Raw genomic sequence first — 21,863 nt, forward strand, 5'->3', positions numbered from 1 at the left:
GGGCCAGAGACCTTTAAATCAGGGCCCTTCTCATCCAGGTCTGGGGATGGCACTAACTACAGCTATCAAATACCGGTGTCCACAAAAGGCCGGTGGATCTCTGAATAGGAGAGTATAGCCTTTCTTCACAGGAGTGGGAGAGTTTTCAGAGAAAAGATGGCATTTGAGCTGGGTCTTATAGCATAAGTGGGAGTTTACTGTGTAGAGAAAGGAGGGACGGGCACTCCAGGAAAAGTAACAGCATCTGGGAAAACAGAGTTTGAAAGAGTGGCATATTCAGAGAATAGTGAGAAGCTCCTCGTCACTGAAGCGTAGGGGGCATGTGGGAGATGAGAAGAGATGAAGGTGGCAAGGTTTGTAGAGGGAAGACTGGGGAAGCGTTGATCATGATGAATGTTGCTCTCCCAGAAGCCATTAGAGATGATACAATAGTAGCATGGTACACTTTAGCACCAGCCTTGTGATTTGAGAGAGGACAGCTGACAGTATGAACTAGCACTGAGGAGATCAACTAATAGGTAGTTCCTCCCAGAAAAAAATCATGAAGCAGAAGCCCCCTGCCATCAATCACTAAGAGCATATACATGCATGTTCTATAACTTATGAGACTGGATGGGGAGCATGAAGAAGGAAGAATAAGGTTTCAAATGTACGGTCACCCCCAAAACAAAGCAGTGGCAGTGAGAACTGAGACATAAAATTAAGAGATACCTAAGAGGAGGAATCAGTAGGACTTGGATGCAGAATGGGTAAGGAAGAGAAGGTTAGGACAAAGGAAGGTATGATGATGGTTCAAGCTTTGGTAGGCTATGATGCTGTTAACTGAGATGAGACTATGGGGAGAGGAGCAGGTTTTCTGTAGTTGACAAAATTCACTTCATTTGTATATTTTCCCATATGGAAGCTCACTGTCAGACCACAGGTTTCCGTGTGTAGACTGAAAGGCCCCAAAAGTTTTTCATCTTTTCCTTTTTCTGCTGTTTAAAACTTCTCTTTCCTTGTGTTTGCTAAGAGATTTTCACTTGATGCATCTTTGTGAAGTCAAAGCCCCTACATGGTCTGTAAATAGAATCATTCTATATGTTAAGATTATAAGATTAAACAGGAAACAAAACATGGACTCAAAAACTCCTCCAGATTTAAAATGTGGAAGCTTCAGGACACCCTTGCTATGATTTCTTCCTTTGCTGCTTAAAAGTTCCATCCCAATGGTTGCAATTGTCAGATTTGACCTCCAAATGAGAGGAAAACTGGTATCATTCCCAAAACTCTGCTAAAGAGGTCTTGGGGTAATTTGAAGGAATGAAGGCTGTTTGTTCATTTGTTTGCAATCATCTTTTTCTATCCATTGGTGATTTTCTTTTCTGAAATGCTCATTTTTTATTCTCCTGGGTCACAGAAATATTGTTGGAAAATCTTTTACACTAACTCTCCGCATGTTTGAAACATAACGGTATGCTTCAACTCAGTCATTTGAATTTCTCCTTCCCATTTTTCCCAAACGCTTTGGACAGTTTTAAAGACTCCAGAAGCATTTGTAGCCAGCTCAGTTCCTGGGAAAATGATTGAATTGAATGACCTAGAAATAAGGCCATTGTATTTAGCCAAGACCTTGCAGAGAGATTCTGGAGCAGGTACCAGCCACCTTTTGCAGAGCTCGGCTAAGGGCACAAGAGGTCCGCTTTGCCTTCTGTGGCTGGAAGAGCTGTGCCTGACTTCTCTACGCTGTCTCCATAGTTCTCACCTTTCCAACCTGTCAATCTGGTGCCATTCAGTGATTACTAAATATACAAACAACAACGACTAAAAAAATCAAATACAACAAAAATAGTATTTGCCCAGTAAGGAAGATGGTAATAAGTAGAATATAGATATATCATCACTGATTGCTTCCAGTTTAATGGAAATATTTTTGTTTCAGCAACTTGAGTTATGTAGATATCCATGACTGTGATTGCCATACACAAAAACAATAATGAAAGGTTTTTTTTTTTAGCATTCTTTCAGGCGTATAATCAAAACTAAGTAGTTTTAAGGAGATTGCTTTAAAGCATAATTTCTTTCTTCCAATCATTTAAATACATTAAAGATTTTCTCGTGACTTTTTAAAAAATATTTTAATCCTCCATTTTTAGGTTTCCAATTAATTCAAGGATTTTTTTTTCAATAAAAGCATATTTCTGAAAGACCTCAATTATTTGCTCTTCCTAAATGTTTTCCATTGCAAGGATTAGAGGTGATAAATCACATTCAGTTTATCTCCTACGGTTTCTTCTAGCACGTTGTCAACTCCCCTCTCACCCTCATGTGCACACCCCCTGCATAGTAACTGCATATGGGACAGTGTAAAGGCTGTGGGATAAGTGACACTATTAGCACAGTGTGGTGGCTTTGATGTGTAGCTCTCGGCAGGGTTGCCAGAAGAGTGACAGACTCCTGCTCTAATGCAAAGACTATTTCTCATTTACTCGGTTCACTTCTAATAGTCTTATATTACCATTAGTGGCACAAAGCAGACAGACAGCATGGCTGAAAAATCTCACATCCATGGATTAGCTTATTACTTTGAGAGCCAGCTTTCTGTATGCAATAAGCCCTTTTTTGAACAGAAATAAAGAAAAATATTCAAAAGTAGAATAGGTATCAAAATGAGGTCAATCATTTTTATTTTAATGCAAATGAAAACAGTGTTACTTCCCACACCACCACCGCCAGCACCGCCACCACCACCCCCACCCCAAGTCCAGGAGCAGGGGTGTGGAAACTTGATTTTTCTGTGCAATTTCTAAGGCAAAAGCTTTCCTAGTCTCCCTGCATGTGCTAGTGTTTCACAAATTTAGTTTTGCCAGTTTCTAAGCCTTGAGCAAAATGCTGTTCCCAAACAAGAACAAAAAAAATTAACGAATAATTTTTTACCTAAAAATGAACCATATTAATGTTTGAAAATTGGAAGAAAGAAAAGAGGGGGGATCAGAGACACCTCAAAAATAGTGTGGTTTTCATTCTGTGAATGAAGGAGGAGTTAACCAATGAGCAGTTAACCAGTAGGTTTAAAGCAGAAGCCAAACTAGCTATAAATGGGGGAACATTTTATGTGTCAGAAAGCTGTTAAACGGGACTTAAAAGAACAAAAAGTACCATTTGTTCCCCTAATTAACTTTGAAGAGTCTAATTAAGGGCAACATAAAAGTCTAAGAAATGCTGGTTATTAGGCATGTACTTTAACTTGATCAGTGAGAGGGTATTCTTGTAAACAAAGATGCTAATTTCACCCAGCCCAAAATAAACCTCTCTGCAAATATCTCACAACATAATCATGCAGTACCTTGGGAGCAGAATTCCTATCTCGTGCAGCCTGCTTTTTGAGGTTACTAATCTAGGTATTAATGGCACTCAATTTAAAGATGCGATGGAGGATTAAAAAGCATTCTGATAATTTGGTCTGAATATGGCCACTTGTCTCCTTAGAGTGTTATCACGTATTTAACTTGGCCTGAGCAGCTCTAAGAATTGACCATTTCAGTCACAAGGAGGTATAACTGCATCTCTAAAATAGAGACAAGTAGGAAAAAGTTAAAGAGCATTTATATCTGATTAAAACGTTACATCAGTACTATTCAAGGTTAAGTTAGGCTTTGCTATTGCCTCAAAAATACCATTTAAGTTTTAGTTTTAACACTCAAATAGTATTTCTTTTTAGAAAAGGAACCTATCGGTAGCATAAAAATAGTCATAATATTAGAATAATAAGATTATAAAATTATGTTTTTATCTAGTTTCACTTTAGTTGCTTTAAGTGAAGTGAACACTCATTCCAGAGCTAAAAACCCCGACTTCTGGGAACTTGCTTCATGTTTTGATTCAGTGATAATCACTGTCTTCAACTGGGGAAACACAGATAAAGGTATTTTCTGAGTCCTTCACAGGGATGCTATAATGAGACCATTTTAAAGAGCTTTGCATTTCTTGTGAAAAAGATATTATGATTTGTATTATTGTCAACACCAATACTAAGCCCAGGAGTGCATGAAGGTAGACAGTTGTGGTTTAACGATATAATCACACCAAATGGTATTCCCAATCTGATTTAGTTTTGAATTAGCCGTAGCCTGCAATAGCTAGTGCAGCTTTACAATTGACGTACTATTAAAATCAACTCCACAGCTTACAGCTAGGAAAAAGAATGCCTTCTATGAAGCTTTGAGACTTTGGTTCTAAAATCAGTACTCAAAAGAACAGCTTTCAAATAAAAGGACAGTGTCTAACAGCCTTGAGATGAAGGATTAGAGATTATAAATAGAATAAGTTTTAAAAATATATTTTGGCATACAGATACTTCTGAGGATGTTTCCCTGCTGGACTTTGTACAGCTGACTGGTTGTACTTAAACTGAACGAACTTACAGGGAAGGCTACACTGCTTAGGGTCTCAATCTTGATACTCTTGCCTCTGGAGAAATAATCCAATGTAGACATTACAGACAAGAAAAATGAAACAGAGTCCAAATGGAAGAGTTACAGAAAATTAAGCACCTTAGACTTAGCAACAGACTGGTTCAAACTTTCTGAACCAGTAATGCCCTTAGCTGCCATTTCCATCAATATAAACCAGTATGTACACTCTATACTGTGTGCAAAACACTGAACTATTTTAAGAATAGCAAAGAAGAGGGTAGAACACTGATAGGAACCAAGTAAGTATTCACATAACAGAATCATAGAATCACTTTATTTAAGCCCAAACCCTTTAGCTCAGCCTTGAAATTAATATTCAGAAAATACTGGGCCCATGAAAATTCAATTACACTGCTCCAAACCACAATTATCCTGTCTGAGAGTGTTGGTACTACTGCTTTTCACCCAGCCATTCCATTCCCTTCTACTGTAGTTCCTTCACCATTTAGGTAAGAGAATATCATCATCTCCCAGAAGAAAATGCAGAAACTTGTTTTAAGTGTACCAAATCCCTTGAAAGAAATAGTTAAGAATGAAGGGAAGAAACCATTTCAGATCCACTGTCAAATGTATTTACACACTTCCTGAGATCTTATAAGCTCTGATCATATCTTTTATCTTCATATTCCTAATCAATCAGTGAGAGGAATTATCCCCAATAAAGGCAATGGAGACAAGAATCATTTTTTCCTGTGAAAAGGAGTAGAATATGAACATTCTATATATCTTTGATTAGAATATTCCTCTCTGATATGACCATGACTGTCCCATCATATTTTATTGCTACAATGACTCTGTGCCTTCTGATGTGCCCAAGGACTCGATGTGTCTTTACCTGCAGCAAGAGACTAATTTAGTGCTAATCGCTCAGTGTTGTCATCAAACAGTCAGTGTTGTCTGCAACACCTCACTACCTGTATGCAGCTTTGGGTAGGAATGCTTAATCTTCACATACATCCATTTATTGGCCTTTTAATTCATTTATATACCTTCTTTACTTTCCACCTTAGCCAAGTTAACATCATCAAGACAAAAATGACCCATTACTGAGAACACTGTAAGAGTTGTCCTATATGTAATATATGGATCATTCTTCACTCCTTTCTCAATTAGAAAGTTTAGGGAGGAAATAGAGAAAAAAAAATTCAAAGGTTGAGAAGTATGTAAGTCTGTATTCTGAATCTCTTTTTGAATGGAATAAGTACCCATGCCTACATTTTCTCAAAACACCCTTAGAAAACTTATGTGTGGGGGCCTGGCACGGTGGCTCAGGCCTGTAATCCCAGCACTTTGAAAGGCCAAGGCAGGTAGATCTCTCGAGGTGAGGAGTTCAAGACCAACCTGAACAAAATGGTGAAACCCCATCTCTCTCCCTCTCTCTCTCTCTCTCTGTATATAAGTGTGTGTGTGTGTGCAAAAATTAGTCGAGCATGGTGGCACACACCTGTAGTCCCAGCTACTCAGGAGGCTGAGGCAGGAGAATTGCTTGAACCTGGGAGGTGTAGGTTGCAGAGCTGAGACAGACCACTGCACTCTAGCCTGGGCCACAGAGCGGGCTCATCTCAAAAATAAAAGAGAAGAAAGAAAACTTATGCTCATGCACGTGAAGAAGCAACTCCCTGCCTCCCTGGCTTCAGCCTTGTCAGAGTTTAGATGGTTAAATGACAGATCATGGAACAAAACTGACTATTCTTCTCCATATCAAAAGGAAACCAGGCATGTTTCAAAGCCTTATGAAAAGCCAACCTGTTTCTCGTGGTTATCTTACCCAGCTTTGGGCCAAGTCTCAACAAGAACAGGAGCCCAGACACAGTCTCTTCAATTTTGAGTTTTTCCCTTCAAAGATGCATTTCCCACAGGTGGCATTTTAATGAGTACTTCACAGAATTCCACATCTGTGTTGAGTGGGCCTGATATTTCTCCCCAAATAATTTTTTTAACCTCATATTCAGATGAGCCAAAGTTTGGTCTTCAGAATTGAATACCCACATCTACTCTGCTTGATACTTGGATGAGTGGAATGCTTTATCCAGATGTTCTATCCAGACTAATTTTGTAGTCAGGCGCAATGAATGATGACAAAAATAATTCAGCAAGATACAACAGTATGTGGGTCAGTGATTTGAGATAGAGTCACAGACACTCACATCCATAGGTAGCAACCTGTTTCTTTCCATCAGTGGAAAAGGAATTGCTGGTAAGAACATGGTTTATCAAATATAAGAATAACACTGCATACCCACTTTATTTTTAAGGCATAATTTTTTAGAAGTTTTAAATTTATAGCAACAGTGAGAGGAGGTACAGAGATATCCCATATTTCCCCTACCCCCACACATGTATAGCATCCCTTATTATTCACATCACCCACAAGAGTGGTACATTTGTTGCAATTGATACATCATTATCACTCAAAGTTCAGAGTTTGTATTAGGGTTCACACTTGGTGTTGTATGTTCTATGGGTTTAGAAGAATGTGTAATTACATGTATCCACTCATTACAATATCACACTGAGTATTTTCACTGCCCTAAAAATCCTTCATGCTCTAGCTACTCATCCCTCTCACCCCACTAATTCTTAGAAACCACTGGTCTTTTTACTGTTTCCATAGTTTTGCCTTTTCTAGAATGTAATACAGTTAGAATCATACAGTGTAGCCTTTTCCGATTGGCTTCTTTCACATAGTGATATATATTAAGGTTTCTTTCACGTCTTTCCATGGCTTAGTAGCGCATTTCTTCTTAGCATTGAAAAGTATTCCATTATCTACATATACCACAGCCTATTTACCCATTCACTTACTGAAGGACATCTTGGTTGCTTCCAAGTTTGGGCACTTACGAATGAAGTTGATATAAACATCCATGTGCAAGCTTTTGTGTGGAAATCAGTTTTTAACGCCTTTGGGTAAAAACCAAGGAGTGCAATTGCTGGATCATATGATAAGGGTATGTTTAGTGGTTTATAAAGCTGCCAAACTGTCTTCCAAAGTGGCTGCGCTGTTTTGCATTCCCACCAGCAACGAATGAGAGTTTCTGTTGTTCCATATCCTCACCTCACTATTTGGTGCTGTCAGTGTTCTGATAATGGGATTTTGTCCATTCTGATAGATATGTTGTGGTATCTCATTTTAATTTGCATTTCCCAGATGACATATATAATGTGAAGCATTTTTTCATATGCTTATTTGGCATCTGTATATCTTTTTTAGTGAGGTATCTGTTGAGGCCTTTGGCCTATTGTTGGTTTTTTTTTTAATTGTTGAGTTTTAAGAGTTTTTTTGTATATTTTGGATAATAGCTATTTATCAGATATGTCTTTCACAAATATCTTCTCCCAGTCTTTGGCTTGTCTTTTTATTCTCTTGACAGTGTCTTTTACAGAGCAGAAAACTTTAATTTTAATATAGTCCAACTTACCAATTGTTTCTTTCATGGATCACGCCTTTAGCATTGTATCTAAAAAGTCATTGTCAAACCCAAGATCATCCAGATTTTCTCCTATGTTAGCTTCTAGGAATTTTATAGTTTTGCATTATACACTTATGTCTGTGATCCGTTTTGACTTAATTTTTGGGAAGAGTGTAAGATCTATATCTAGATGTATTTTTTTTTGCATGTGGATGGATGTCCAGTTATCCCAGAACCATTTATTAAAAGACTCTTTTCTCTATTGTATTGCCTTTGCTCCTTTGTCAAAGATCAGTTGACTACATTTCTGTGGGCCTACTTCTAGGCTCTTTATTCTGTTCCATTAATCTATTTGTCTATTCTTTCACCAATACCACACTATTTTGATTAATGTAGCTTTGTGGTAAGTCTTGAAGTCAGATAGTGTCTCTTCTTCAACTTTTTATGCAGCACATACTTCAAGGCTTTCACACAGATGAAGTGATGGATCTATACCAATAAATGCAAACTCCGCTTCCTGGTCTCCAGTGTGAACCAATCACCTCTAACCAGGATGAGCAGCAGAGCGTTGAAATCCATTTGCAGATATGGATAGAGAGGAAGTAATTCAATCTCAGGACTATAGAGTTGGAGTCGTTAAGAAAATCTAATCCACTCAGGGGATTCTATCTAATCCACTGAGCTAACCACTTGGACAAGGGAAAGAGTGGTACTGGAAAAATGTGGGTGGCCCAACATAGTTTTTTGGTAATATTTATTATATATCAACCGTTCATACTGACACATCCCTGAAAAATAGTCTTAAAAAGTATGCTGAAGGTGAATCTAAATTATACAAATGAAAAGAAAAGAAAATGCTAAAGATAAAAGTGCAAATTACATGCCATATCCTAAAAGCTATTCATTATTAGCATTGTGAAATACCTGAAAACATTTGTGATTTCTGTATGACTTGTTTTATTTTTTAACAAAAATTCTGCGTTGGTGTTAAACAGATTTTCAACCCTCAACAAACCAGATGGCTAATCCAAAATTATTACATGAAATATGAATAGGAAACTAAGAACTGTACTCTGCAGAAAGATAATGAGAATTTTTCAGCATTTACATTTTTACCAAATAAATTATATTTCTATTTCATTGAGATCTACTTCGGAATTATAACAAATAGTCTCAGTGATAATTACCAAATGTCTATATTTAGGGAAAACTAGCACATGTGTATCATAAATAATAGCACAAATTGATATTTATGAATTGCCTGTTTTTCTAGATATAGACATTTGGTAATTATCACCAGAGTTGGCATGTAAAGAGGTGTTTAGACAATTTTAAAAATTCATATTGCTTACTCAATAGACCATGCACTAATTATATTCTGCAATGAAAATCTATATTCAGGTGTGTTATAATAAGGTAAGATCTTGACCCAATAGGTAATAAAGGAAAAGTATATACTTTGGCTTAATGAGTATAATCACTTCACTTTAGGACTACCTACAACAGCTGTCTGTGACTGACAAATCACTTGCTAATCTAATAGTGGTCCCAAGGTGAAATAACTTTGACCTTAAAACTAAAATGTTTATTTCCCAAATATTATTTTTGTACCTTGGCACAAAGAAGTTCATTAATTCTGCATCACTTTGTCTGTCTCCTGCAGCTTTTAGTTTTGACTTATTGACTGATTGGCAAAGAGTAACTTCCAACAGAGAAAGGTTTAGCACAACTTGGCCAGAAAGGGCCTGCTTTTGGCTCCTTCCCTACTAGAACTCATGTTTGTGGAAGTGTGTCTTTCCCCCCCGCCCCGCCCAGGTAACATTCAGGCAGTATACAGAGAACAAATACAGGCAACAGATGGAATATTTGCTTGGTCCCAACCACCTTAGTGTCTGGCCAATTCTTGGCAAATATTACTTTCAGAACATAGGGAGGTATGTGAAACACCATCAGCCATTACCAGGTGACACTGACAACAGTGATGTCAGCTGTGACTTGGGCAATGGGGAGGACCAACTGGCTGGCAGCAATGAGAAGTTACTAAATTAAAGCTATCTTGCTCATTGCTGCTGTGAGAAAGTGATACAGCTCAGTGGGCTGCTAATGAGAAGCAAAAGAAGAATATAAAGGCAACGCCAAGAGGTACAAGAAAAGGAAGAAAGATAATTATGAGTCAGAATTTAAGCTTCAACTAAAATGTGAATTCAACAGCCATAAGAAAAAAGAAATAGGCTAGTTTGCATTGACTAATAGGAATTTAACAATAAGCATGAGATGCTGAGGAGATGAATAGCATAGCAAAATAGGTAGAATTAAAAAAAAAGACAAGATCATGCATAGAAATTTAGTTAGTATCACAATTCAACAAAATATGAAAACAAACTCTGCTAGGAAAAGTTGGTATGATGAGGTGTTTGCTGGTTCTTGGAAGGTTTCTGAAAATTGGATACAATTTTTCTAGATTAAATATCTTTAATTATTAGCTCAGCCTAGATGATGAAATGAACATATTATATAATTAAATGATGGTTCTCTTCTTTGTCGCACACAAATTCACAGGCCCATTGATCCCATCAGTCCTTTCACATCTTTTTCTCTGTTGTTGTAGCTCTTAATAAATGATACCTTGTGAGACCTAGTATAATTATCTCATATTCTGGCTGGGGTCATTAGAGCTCACCTATTATTTCATATGCTCCCTGGTAATGGTTTTTGTGATGTGTCATTTTGGCAACTTGGGTTAGTGTTCAATCAAACATTATGCTAGGTGTTGCTGTGAAGAAAGTTTGTAGATATAATTAAAAGTGCATCATCATTTGACTTTACATAAGGAAGATTATCTTGGCTAATTTGGGTAGGCCTGATGAAAAGCAAAGCTGAGATTTCCCTGAGAGGAAGAGAAAAAAAAAAAGTCCTGTTGATAACCGCTGTAGGCTATGGTGCAAATGCCCAAAGTACCTATGAGTTTCAGCCTACTTGTAGTATCCCCTTCCTGGTGGCCTGCTTTGTGGGTTTCAGCCTTGCATATCCAGCTCCCACAACTGCGTAAACCCATTTCTTGTAATAAATCTCTTAATATATACATCTCCTGCTGGTTCTGCTTCTGTGGTTTAATCCTAACTCATACATCCCACTAAATTTTCCAGGCTCCCTTGGGTAGGTGAAAGCTATGTGACTAGTTTGGCACATGGACTAAGAGATGAGAATGAATGCACAGCTAAAATCAAAGCTGGCGTGCCTCCTTTGTCTCTTCTTCAGTGGCAAGCCTGAAGACTGTGAGTTAAGATCATAGAGCCACAGACCAGAAGCAGCCTGCATCCCTGAGTCCCAGTACGGAATAAAGTGTCACCTGAACTGCTTCAGACTTTGTGGGAATGAGAAACAAACCTTCCTTTTAGTAAGACTCATATTTGTTAAGTTTATATTTCAGGGTTTATTTATTAGTTCAGTATAGCCAGTCTTGTCACATTTTACGGAAATATTCTTGACTTTCTTTCTGAAATGTCTGGTTAAATGTTTATAGACAATTTAATAGACATGTAATGTGTTAAATGTCTGTACACATAGAGAGTAATCAGAAACTCACTGGACACATTTTTGTCTTTAGTTATGACAAAGTACACTCCCATAGGATGATCAGAAGCTTCTTTTTTGTGGGCAATACTGTAAGCTAAAAACAAGACAGGTAGAAAACAGTAATGGGTCAAAAACATGAGCACTGATTATGCTGACTACACCTATTAACAAGACTTTTGTTGCTTTATAAAATCAAACTCTATGCTTGTTTTTTCTTAGCTCCACTGCAGTCCACTCTTATAATCTGAAGAGGCTCCTATGATCAGAGTCAAAGATATAAATGCTAGGATACCACAAAAATAAGGAAGAAGAAACACCCTGTTAGCAATGTCCAGGTGTGACAAAATAAACTGCAACAATAAACTGGAGGGCTAGTTGAGACAAAATATAATCTGACTCTTCAATCTTATTGGGCCTTTATTTATGTGGTCGAGTTTGTGATGAATAGTTTCAGGATAGGCACCTTGACTTGTCTACAGTGCTACAATCCCACCTAAGAGTTATAGATGGTCTCTTTATGCAGACCATTATTTCTTTAATTACTCTCCTTAATACATTTTATTTATTAAGACAGAAAATGTAAGAAGCTTCTGTGTTTTTTAATTTAAAACAACATTGTTAAGATTGTTTTAATTAAATACTGTTCTAAATTAATTACACACATATACAAAGAAGAGGGTAAGAACACTAAAACTTTCACAATGATGGAATAAAAAGTGATTTAAAATTTTTCTATCTTCTAACTTTTCTATTTGATGTTAATTATAACTTACTCCTATCCATTTGTTTAAAAATAAAAATTTTTAAACAATTTTTCCAAAAAGAAGATGGATTGTTTTAACTCAGGAAAAAATGTACAATGTAATCAAAAACTAAATTAATTAATTATAGAATATTAAGCATTGCAAAAGATTATAATAACATTATAAGTACAAGATCTTAAATGTATGATAACACTCACTTTTCATATGACTTTCCATCTAAATTCACAGCATTTAGATGATTAACAAGTGCCTTTTCTATAGAGTTATCAAAAGTAACTTTTAAATGAACATTCAATCTTTCCCTAGAAACTAAATGATTGCTCGATGCAGTAAAATCTAAATCTGAATGCACGGTTCTCATTTTAACAAACATGTACTCAGGTTTCTTAGTGGATTTTATTTTTAAACAAATGGATAGGAGTAAATTATAATTAACATCAAATGCTCTTTATGTTACAAGATGCTACTAAATGCATAAGTGTGCTTGAAACACTTTATTTCTAGTCAATACAAGCATTATATTCACCTACAAAATTTATAAATACTATTAGCTCACAATATCTCTTGCTAAGCAAAGGTCAACATAATCTAGTCTGCATCCAATTGATCACGAGTTCTTGATTTGCAGAGACTAATTAGTGTGTCTTAATTATTACCCAATTCCACTACCATCATCACATTTATATTACTGCTACATTTCTCACTATTTTTCTTGGCAATATCCTTAATTTCCCAATTCTATTTTATTAGTTTTAATTATGTCATAGAAATTATCTCTAACCTACATATGCATGTTATTCTTTTTCATTTGCCATACTTGCCAATAATTGATCTTGGCTGTTCTCTATTTTATAATCTTCACCAATTATGAGGTTGATAGGGATTTATCTTCATGTATGCAGAACTGGCAAAAAAACATAGATATATACTTATGTACACACATATAAATTCATTTTAGAAACCAGCTGACAAAGTTGAACATGGTCAGTGACTTGTTAAGATTTAGAAGCGTTCAACCTTAGAAACTGAGGGGCAATGGAATACAAAATTACTTTTGGTTCATTTGAAGTTTTAAAGTCCCTGAAAGTTGAAAGGAAAAGGAACCTCCTGACAATTACTGTCTGAACTGTTTTTCTCTTATTTTTGCCTAAATTTGGTGACTCTTTCCTTTTCTCCTTTCACCCTTCATTATCCACCAACATCAAAATACTAAAATGTTACTTTTTCTATGTCGAGGTATCAGTCTAAGGACCAAATATAGTCCCGGTCTAACCTGTTTTTACCAAAGGCTTCATAATGTTTCTGAGGTGTTTTGTAGGCTAGTTTTTGGGTTTGTTTATTTAAAAAAAAAACTCTTTAATGTTTTTCAGAAGATAAGTAAACAAGAACAATTATACCTTTTTCTTAATGAACGGAAAGAATCAAGGGTGTCCCTAAGGCTGTGGTGAATACAGGAGCAGCTGAGGTGAGGGCCAGGGGGCTGTCTCCCGCTAAGGTGTCATTGTGGTTTTGCTGTAGAAGTCCAGGAAAATAAATGCTTTCTGTATCTTAATAAATGTAGCCATGTCATCCCTACCATAAACATGTGTACAGCCCTGCCACCAGAGAAAAACTACAGAATTAATGACTTTTAGGTGTCTATCTACTCTCCTAGATCCCAAAACACTGACCACAGTACCCGCAACCCCATAAGTGGCTTTTGAATTTGGAATGCTACATATATTCTCATCGTTATATACAACAATTGTACAGAAATACAGCAAAAACAGCACGATGACATTTTCAATGAACACTTTCCCAAAATACCAACTATTTGCTGTCCTAAGACCTGTTTGGCAAGAGAGATAAATATAAAAATACAAATAAACATACAAATAAAACACAGAACTTAGCTTCTTAGCTTTGGGGAAGACGGAGAGAAATCATATTCATCATGTGTGGCTGGAACGAATGTAGTCAACATTTATTTAACTGCTAAAAAAATTATCTAGTCATAGAGTATTGAAGCTTCTTCACGTTTATTTTTTGGTCCCATGAAGCGGATAGTTAATGCAGGCATTATTGATGATAATAGCGGAAAATGAAACATTTTATATGATGGAAGAATTAAATAATAATGATAAGAGCCAGCCTAAGAATCAACTCAGTTACTGGCTTAAAGAGAAGAGTGTCTTTCCTATCCTGGGTTTTCCAGAATAAAAGAGGAACTAAAATTTCAGATGCCAAGGTTAGCACAGATATACATACCAAGTAGTCTGCCTGTTCATCTTTAAATATGTTCAAAATGTACAAAGAAAAAAATAAGATTCATTATCATTAATTAGCCAGCATGTAATAAAATCCAATGACAATTTTTTATAGTTCAGCATCAACTCCCCACACTACAGCTGAGTGTTTTTCTTCTTCCTTACGTGCCACAGCTGTTTCTGATCCTCTCACTATTTTTCTAATTTAAAGACCAAGAAGTTTGTTTTCATTTGACAGTGTATAAGATTTTCAAACTATTTGCTGGAAACTGCACTCTAATTTCTGCTGTTATGTGTTCTTCTATTTGAATGTCATTTTTAAAAATAAGCCTTTTCCTGGTGCTCCAATTCTGAGATGGTACAAAAAAGTACGCTGATAGGAAGGCAACAGTCAAAATAATTCAACCATTGCCCTGGAGAACTTGGCACCTCTCTTGTTTGTTTCTCTCCCAATCAACAAGCCCTTAGTTCTACCAGATCCACTGGCTTTATAAAAATGGTAAATCAAACGCCAAAATGTGTCACAATACAGGATGTAAATTAGAGATACATTTATATATTTATACACTCTATCAAGAACTAAAGGACTCAACAAAAATGCAATAAAAATGTGAAAGGGAATATGTGAACTTTTTTTTCCTGGCAACTTGTATCCTCTGGCTTAAGAGATAGCTGCTATTCAGTGAATCCACTGGCAAAACTAACATTTCTGGCTTTCTTTCTCCATTAACTGTGTCCTCCCGCAAGTTCTTCTTTTGATGGAATAACAAAAGTCATTGCCTGTATCACAGTGATCACCACATAACTTTTGAAACCACAAGCTTCCTGTCTTAATTTCTGAAAACTTCATTTTAGCGCCAGTTCTTGATGATCCTATCTGAATTAGTCATAGGAGTACTGCTGGCTTCTGTTTCTGAAGTATACTGTAGTATCATAATTATATTACATAAATATATACTATACCTAAAAATTGCACACTACATATGAATGCAAACCTATAAATTAGAAGTATATTGTATTGCTTGGGAAGAGGGTGGATTGGATTTGAATGCTGACTCTGCAATATATTAGTTGTCAGGCCTTGGACAAATTGTTCATCTTCCTGTGCCTCAATTTCTCCTCTTATGAAATGGAGACAAGAAAGTTTCCTATGCTATCAGGTTGTGGTGAGGATTTTTAAATTAATAAATACAAAACACACAGAACAGTACCTGGCATGCATTAACACTCAATTATTGTTAGTGTTTTATTTTTATTATCATCTTTATTACTTTCATCATCAAATTTCACACCACCACAAAAGTTTTATTACAAATTGCCAATCATGACAATTCCTAAAATATTTAAATATTTCAGGAACACATAGTCCAAAAACATTTTTAAAGTAATGCAAGATTCCTGCATGTGGCAAAGTTCCATTCTCATGTCATCCTTTACATTTCATATTTGGATTCAGCCTTACTCTTCTGTGACAAAAAAAAGTTTCTCCTAAATTTTAAATATCTTAACATAAAAGTTTGCACTACATAAATAAAAATTACGTGTGTGGATAGATGTCACTTCTATTTGGAAATCTGAAATATTTAATTATGTTTTACAATTTCTATGAATTTTCCAGATAATAAAATATCAGTTGGAAATGTCCATTTGATAGGATTGGCTTCTGTGAGATCTGCTCAGCTGCTTGCGTGTATTTTTATGTTTGTGAAAATACAGCCAATCTTGGGCAAAAGAAATAAATCAGGTTTGAACTTTTATCATAACCTGTTGATTAACTACTAGCAATCTGTCATGTTCTGGGTCACATTACTACAGAAAATGGAGCGTCACCTCCCGGAGTGCCCCTCTGAGAACCTTAAGTTCATGGGAATGAACAGTAGAAGGGACCTCTGAACCCTTTCCCACAGCCAAATGACAGCTGTGATTCTTTGGCCTCAGCTTGCCTTCTTAAGCTGATTCGGCGTGAAATTTATTATGCTTCCTCCACAGCATCCCATGTCGGCTAGGGACATTTATTATTCTGACCAATTATTGAAGGATATACATTTTTCCTATCATTCAGTTTGATCAAAATTCTAGCCTCTAAAAAGGAACAAACCACAGCTCAGGAATGAGGTAGGAGTGTACTCTGACATGCTGCCAAAGTTTGTTCCCTGCCTCTGGAGTGCAAACTTAAGTACACTTTAATCCTGCTTTAAAAAGCCATGTTGAGGCTTCATTTTACCAGCAAGTTTCTCAGATCGGAATAATGGGGGAGACAAAGACATCAAAAAGACAGATGAAGAGCTCAAACTTTTTAGAAAAATGCTGAGCTTCAATCTTTTCAAGTTTCTTCGACTTTTAAGCAGTGAGACCTTGAGTAAATTTCCTGACCTTGAGTAAATTTCCTAACCTTGAGCCTCAGTGTTCTCATTTGCAAAATAGAAATAATAATTGCTCCCAGTATTGTTGTGAAATTCAAACGAGATAATGAGTGTTAAACATCTGATGCAGACAGAATTCAATGAATATTAGTTCTTATGAGTAGGTTTATTGAACTTTGAAGTCACATGTACTGTTTGGTCTTTGTTGGAGTTTTTGAATTATTTGCTTATATCTTGAATACTTGTAGCTTAATAAGCTTATAGAAAGGAAAGGACTAGATAATGCAGGAAACCAAAGGAAGTGAGGAGGATTTAATTTTATCTTAGGAGTAATGGGAAGTAATTGAATAGAAAATATCTAACTTGTCGTTAAAATAAATTTAAATAGGAGAGCTGCAAGAGAAAACCAGGGATATTTTTTGGAAGCTTTTTCTGGTCCAGAAGAGAGATGACAGAAGCTTAGACCAAGGTAGTGGTGTTGGAGATGAAGAGAGGTGGTCATTTATAAGTAGAATAAAAAGGGCCTGCTGATATATTTATTGAATGTTGAAGAAAGGAATCAGAGATGGAGAATGGAAGCGCCATTTGCTGAGATGGGGGAAAATAAGGTGTAGAGAATGAGAGAGTGCCAATTGCTGAGATGGGGGAGAAAAGAAAATTGTTGAGATGCAGAGGGTGAGAAATCAAGAGTTCTCTTTTGGACATGTTATGTTTATGAGGACCATTAGACACACATGGGAAAGTAGTAAGGGCTGAGCACGTGGATACCTTGAGGCTGTCATCATAATGACATTTGAAGAGCCAGTCTTAATTTAGCCAGACATGTCCTGCATTGACCTGTTATAATGTTATAATAAGGGGCAACAAGCCCCTTATTCTTGAAACTCCCTAAATTAGAGTGTTAAATTTATTAGATAAAGGATCTTTTTTAAGAAGCTCATTAGAGGAAAAGAGTTTGCCTATTATGTGGCAGAGAAAGAGGACTCTGGCTTATTGAAGTTTCTTTATAAGCAAATAGCCAGAGAGGTCTTGATCTCTTAGCTAGGCCTGGCCCACGACTTACAGAATTGGTAAGGTGAGGTTTGGCAAATGGGAGATTTGGGTAAAGAAAAGACCAACCGAACATCTTAATCATCTAGAAGACATTATTCAGTAATTATGTGGAAGGCAATTTTGAAGATGGTATTCAGGATGGCTAGGTAGGGTAGAAAAATCAGCATTCAATATAAAAGACAAAATTTGTCTGCAATTTTTTTCAAAGCAATAATATGTATAGTCAACTCTCAGTTATGGAATCATAAAATCTACTGTCTCTAAACATTTATGCTAGACTTTGTTTTAATTCCCTTCACCTTACATTTATAAAACAACCAAAAATTAAGCATACATGACATACATAGCTTTTTCATTTGTTCCTTTCACTCTTATCCTCAAATGAATGTTCTAATAAAATGTGAAATATGTTTTTTAAATGGAACAAAGAAGGAAAAAGACAGCAACAGTACGGTCAATATATTCCTCGTTTCCGGATAAACAGAGTTTTACAAATACTCAGAATTCGGTAGTTGTATTTTTAAAACCTTTCTACAATCGTTTTCAGTATCTTTTACTATAATAAGATAGGGTAACTGTTTACAGAATGACGGAATATATCTTGAACAATTCACTACTCTCTTTTCAGAGGATAATGCTTCACAGGAAAGGGGTATGTGTGTATGTTTGTGCCCCAGTGTAATAGAGAGAGGAAGGGGGGGAGGGAAGAAGGGAGGGAGAGAGAGATAGAAGGAGAAGACATTTGGTGACACATCCAAATATTATTTAAATTCTAGCATGGAATCATAGCAATTGATCTTTGGAACCCTGGTGATCTCTGCAGTTGGCGTTATAACTGTTTGAAGGCTTCCACCATGTGGGGTGGCTGAGAACTGTTGTCCTGCAGCTGAGCCAGCACAGTTACACACTTTTGGTCCTTCCATCTGAGCTGCTACACAGAGAGCAGGTTTTGGAGCAGGTTCTTACAACATGAAGCCATCATGACTGAAGCTTGATGCTCCAAACACAGACACATTCTCACTTCCACAAATGTTTAAGTAAAAAGAGAATGTGCTGAAGGAGGAAATTATTGTCTTTTTGTTTCCTTCCTTTCATTTTCTTTTCTTGAAAAAACACACCTCGTATGGTGTTTTGACTTACAGAAAATGAAAAACAAAGATTAATTCTGAAACTGCTAATTGTGTAAAAAGCATGGATTTTCAAAGAAACTAAATGTTCTTTTATTAGCATGGAAAAACTTTTGAAGAGAAAGTATCAACCATTTTTCTTAGAATATTTTCCCCTAATAAAACAGATATTTGGACAAGATTCATCAAAATATGTCTTTCCACCCCCAAAATATGTGTATCTACTATGTATCAATTAAAAGTAAAAGTAAAAAATATAACTGTCAAAAATCCCGCCATATCATGCTGATTTTTCAATTTTCTGTAAGATCATATTTTAAATTAGTATAATTTCTAACGTAGAAACACTTCCTTATAAAACAGCAGATTTTTATTTTAGCTAAAAACATTGATTTCAGATCATGATTATCTGAACTGATAGAGTTAACAGTAAAGAAGTAATATTTGCATTTCTCATAGGCCAAGGAAAATAGAATACAGTTGTAAAACTCTATGGATTAAAAACATTTGCCCATGGTTAACTATTGCTAGAAATCACAGTATAAAACCTCATCTCTGGCTTTTCCAGTGCTTCATCACCATAAGTCCTGAATGTGGCAACCCAACCATAAAAAAATAAGAAGGTTCCTACCCCAAAATATTATTCCTAACAAATCTTTGATTGGGGATTATCAATTTAGACAGAGCACATGTTGGGTGGACATCCAGCATCTACTTAAAGGCACACCGTATCGCTCAATATTTTGGTGTGCACTTTTGACGAACAATTGGCATTGAGGAGGTTTGTGCTCTGAAAGCATTTCTCATTACCCCACTCTACAGTGGTGAGAGAAGAATGCGTGTGCCCAGTTGGCTTCTGAAATAATAACCCCAAATACAGCATAGCTATAGTTGATATCTTTGAGGAGTAACTAGCATTATTTTAAGAAAATTGTTTAATGTATACCTGTATATTGACCTTTGTAAAAAGGAGAAAACAATATGCAGTCTGCAAGGGGAGGTTTATTTTTTAATGCTACAGGAGTGAGAGAAGTTGGTCAATTACCACTTACCGAAAAATGAAAGAATAACCTATGGGTAGCAGCATCGTGATGAAGAGAAAAAATCAAAATGCTCTTATTTATTGGGGAGTTATAACTATCAGAGGGATTGTGGAACAAAACACTCCTCATCTCTACATCCACCATTCAAATGCTTCCTCTGCTGTGTTAGCCCATCAGGAAATCACAGTTCTCTATAAGTTGCATTGTCCTCCTCAGCCAAGTAAACTTATTATGTGATTACATTGCCATTTAATCCCCCGTAATTGTAGCAATATGTACAGTGGGGATAAGTCAGCAAAAATTCTCCTCTGTCCAGGGAGGTGAAAGCCTTGTGGAATCTGGGCATTCCAGTACTTTGGAAGAGTAAGCTTCCATTGCTCAAGATGGTGACATCACTTCCACCAATGGCTGAGACTGAGGAAAATGTGTGTTTCTTTTCTTAAGAGATGACAAGTTAAGTAAATCATCCTAGGAAAATGCTGAGCAGGTTATTTGATATATGCTAACTAGATAGATGATTTAGTGAAGAAGCAAAGGTGCACAAGCAATCTTGAGACTGAGAGATGTTGCTTCCAACAAGCTTGTCTCTCAGTGGTCAAAATATGTTTTCACTCCCTGCTCTCTTCATCTCCTTTACTCTGGAAAACTGATAGGTGAATCACTTTTGTTCAGCTATGATTATTTTTACACCTCAAAACACAGCCTACAGGCTCACTTTTAGGTCATAATTTCACACAGAGACAACTTGTTCAAAAGGTGAAAAAAAATTTAAAAAGCTCTCAAAGTCCTAGTAAATATTAAGCAGCAGATGAGTCAGGTTCAAGTGAAAGCAAAGGAAACATTAACCATTTCTTGCTAGAAACATACTGTATATTATTTAGCTGCATCTAATCAACTTCATTTGGTTCCTTATTTTCACTTCAAGGTTCCTCAGGGCAGTGTACACAATACAGTGTCTCCACCTTTGCAAATAGCTTGAAATCCAAAAATGCATTTGTAAATCAGTGTTTGAATTCAGAATGTGTTTACTGTAGAGGAAAAAAATATATGTGAGGGTTAGATTTCTAGGCTACCCTAAGGCATATGATGTCATTTTAATGTATTAACAACAGTGAACATTTATATTTGCAATGAAAATTGCAAAATTCAATATTCTTAAAATACTAATACTTGTACTTACAGAAAAGCATTTTAACTGTTGCTTGTTTTTTCAAACTGAAATGCTGAAAATAAAAATGATTGTAAAATACCAGATTTCTGTATAGACTGAAGATTTATTGCCTCTATGTAAGAATGATCCAAATTTTTTAAGAGTTAGATTTTAATATTGCAGAGAGCAAAAGTAGCAAATGCAAACCAATAAAATTTTGATAGGTATTACAAATTACATCATCAGCACATGTATTTATTTTGCATGTGTCTTCTTGCTTTATCAAGAGGTTGGACCACATTTTTCAATTATTTTATTTCAATCTCCATATCTATTGCAGCTGTCAACGCTCATCTGGCATAAGATAAATGAAATTATCTCTCAGACAGAATAACTGAATTCTGTGACCACTTTGAAGCTTATCCCCGAGGCTAAGCTTTTCTGGATCCTGTAGTGACTCCAACACCTGACCAACGGGAATGCTGTACATTCAGACACTTTATAACACTTCTCATCATGACCTACAACGACATGGCATTCCAAAGATATTCTCTTTTGAACTCATTAAATTTGGCAGTGGAGGATAAAAAGAGGCATACTGGATTTAAAAGATATTTATGAAGCATGAGAGAAACTACGTTGTCAACAGGTTTCCCTACTTCTGCTATTTCCTT

General features: G+C 36.1%; 1 long non-coding RNA gene across 2 annotated transcripts in view; it reads left to right on the plus strand.

Moving 5' to 3' along the window:
- The window catches only part of LOC134758458 (uncharacterized), a 71,667-nt gene extending 50,376 nt beyond the window's left edge, over positions 1 to 21,291 (plus strand). The window contains exons 5-6 of one of the 2 annotated variants that reach the window (XR_010133667.1): positions 11,126 to 11,264; positions 18,646 to 21,291. This is a non-coding gene — a long non-coding RNA (uncharacterized lncRNA). The remainder of the gene's footprint in view (positions 1 to 11,125; positions 11,265 to 18,645) is intronic. The other variant, XR_010133666.1, reaches the window with a different exon arrangement.
- Positions 21,292 to 21,863: the final 572 nt, after the last annotated feature.

The sequence above is a fragment of the Gorilla gorilla genome, chromosome 4 (assembly GCF_029281585.2).
Source record: "Gorilla gorilla gorilla isolate KB3781 chromosome 4, NHGRI_mGorGor1-v2.1_pri, whole genome shotgun sequence".
NCBI lineage: Eukaryota > Metazoa > Chordata > Mammalia > Primates > Hominidae > Gorilla > Gorilla gorilla.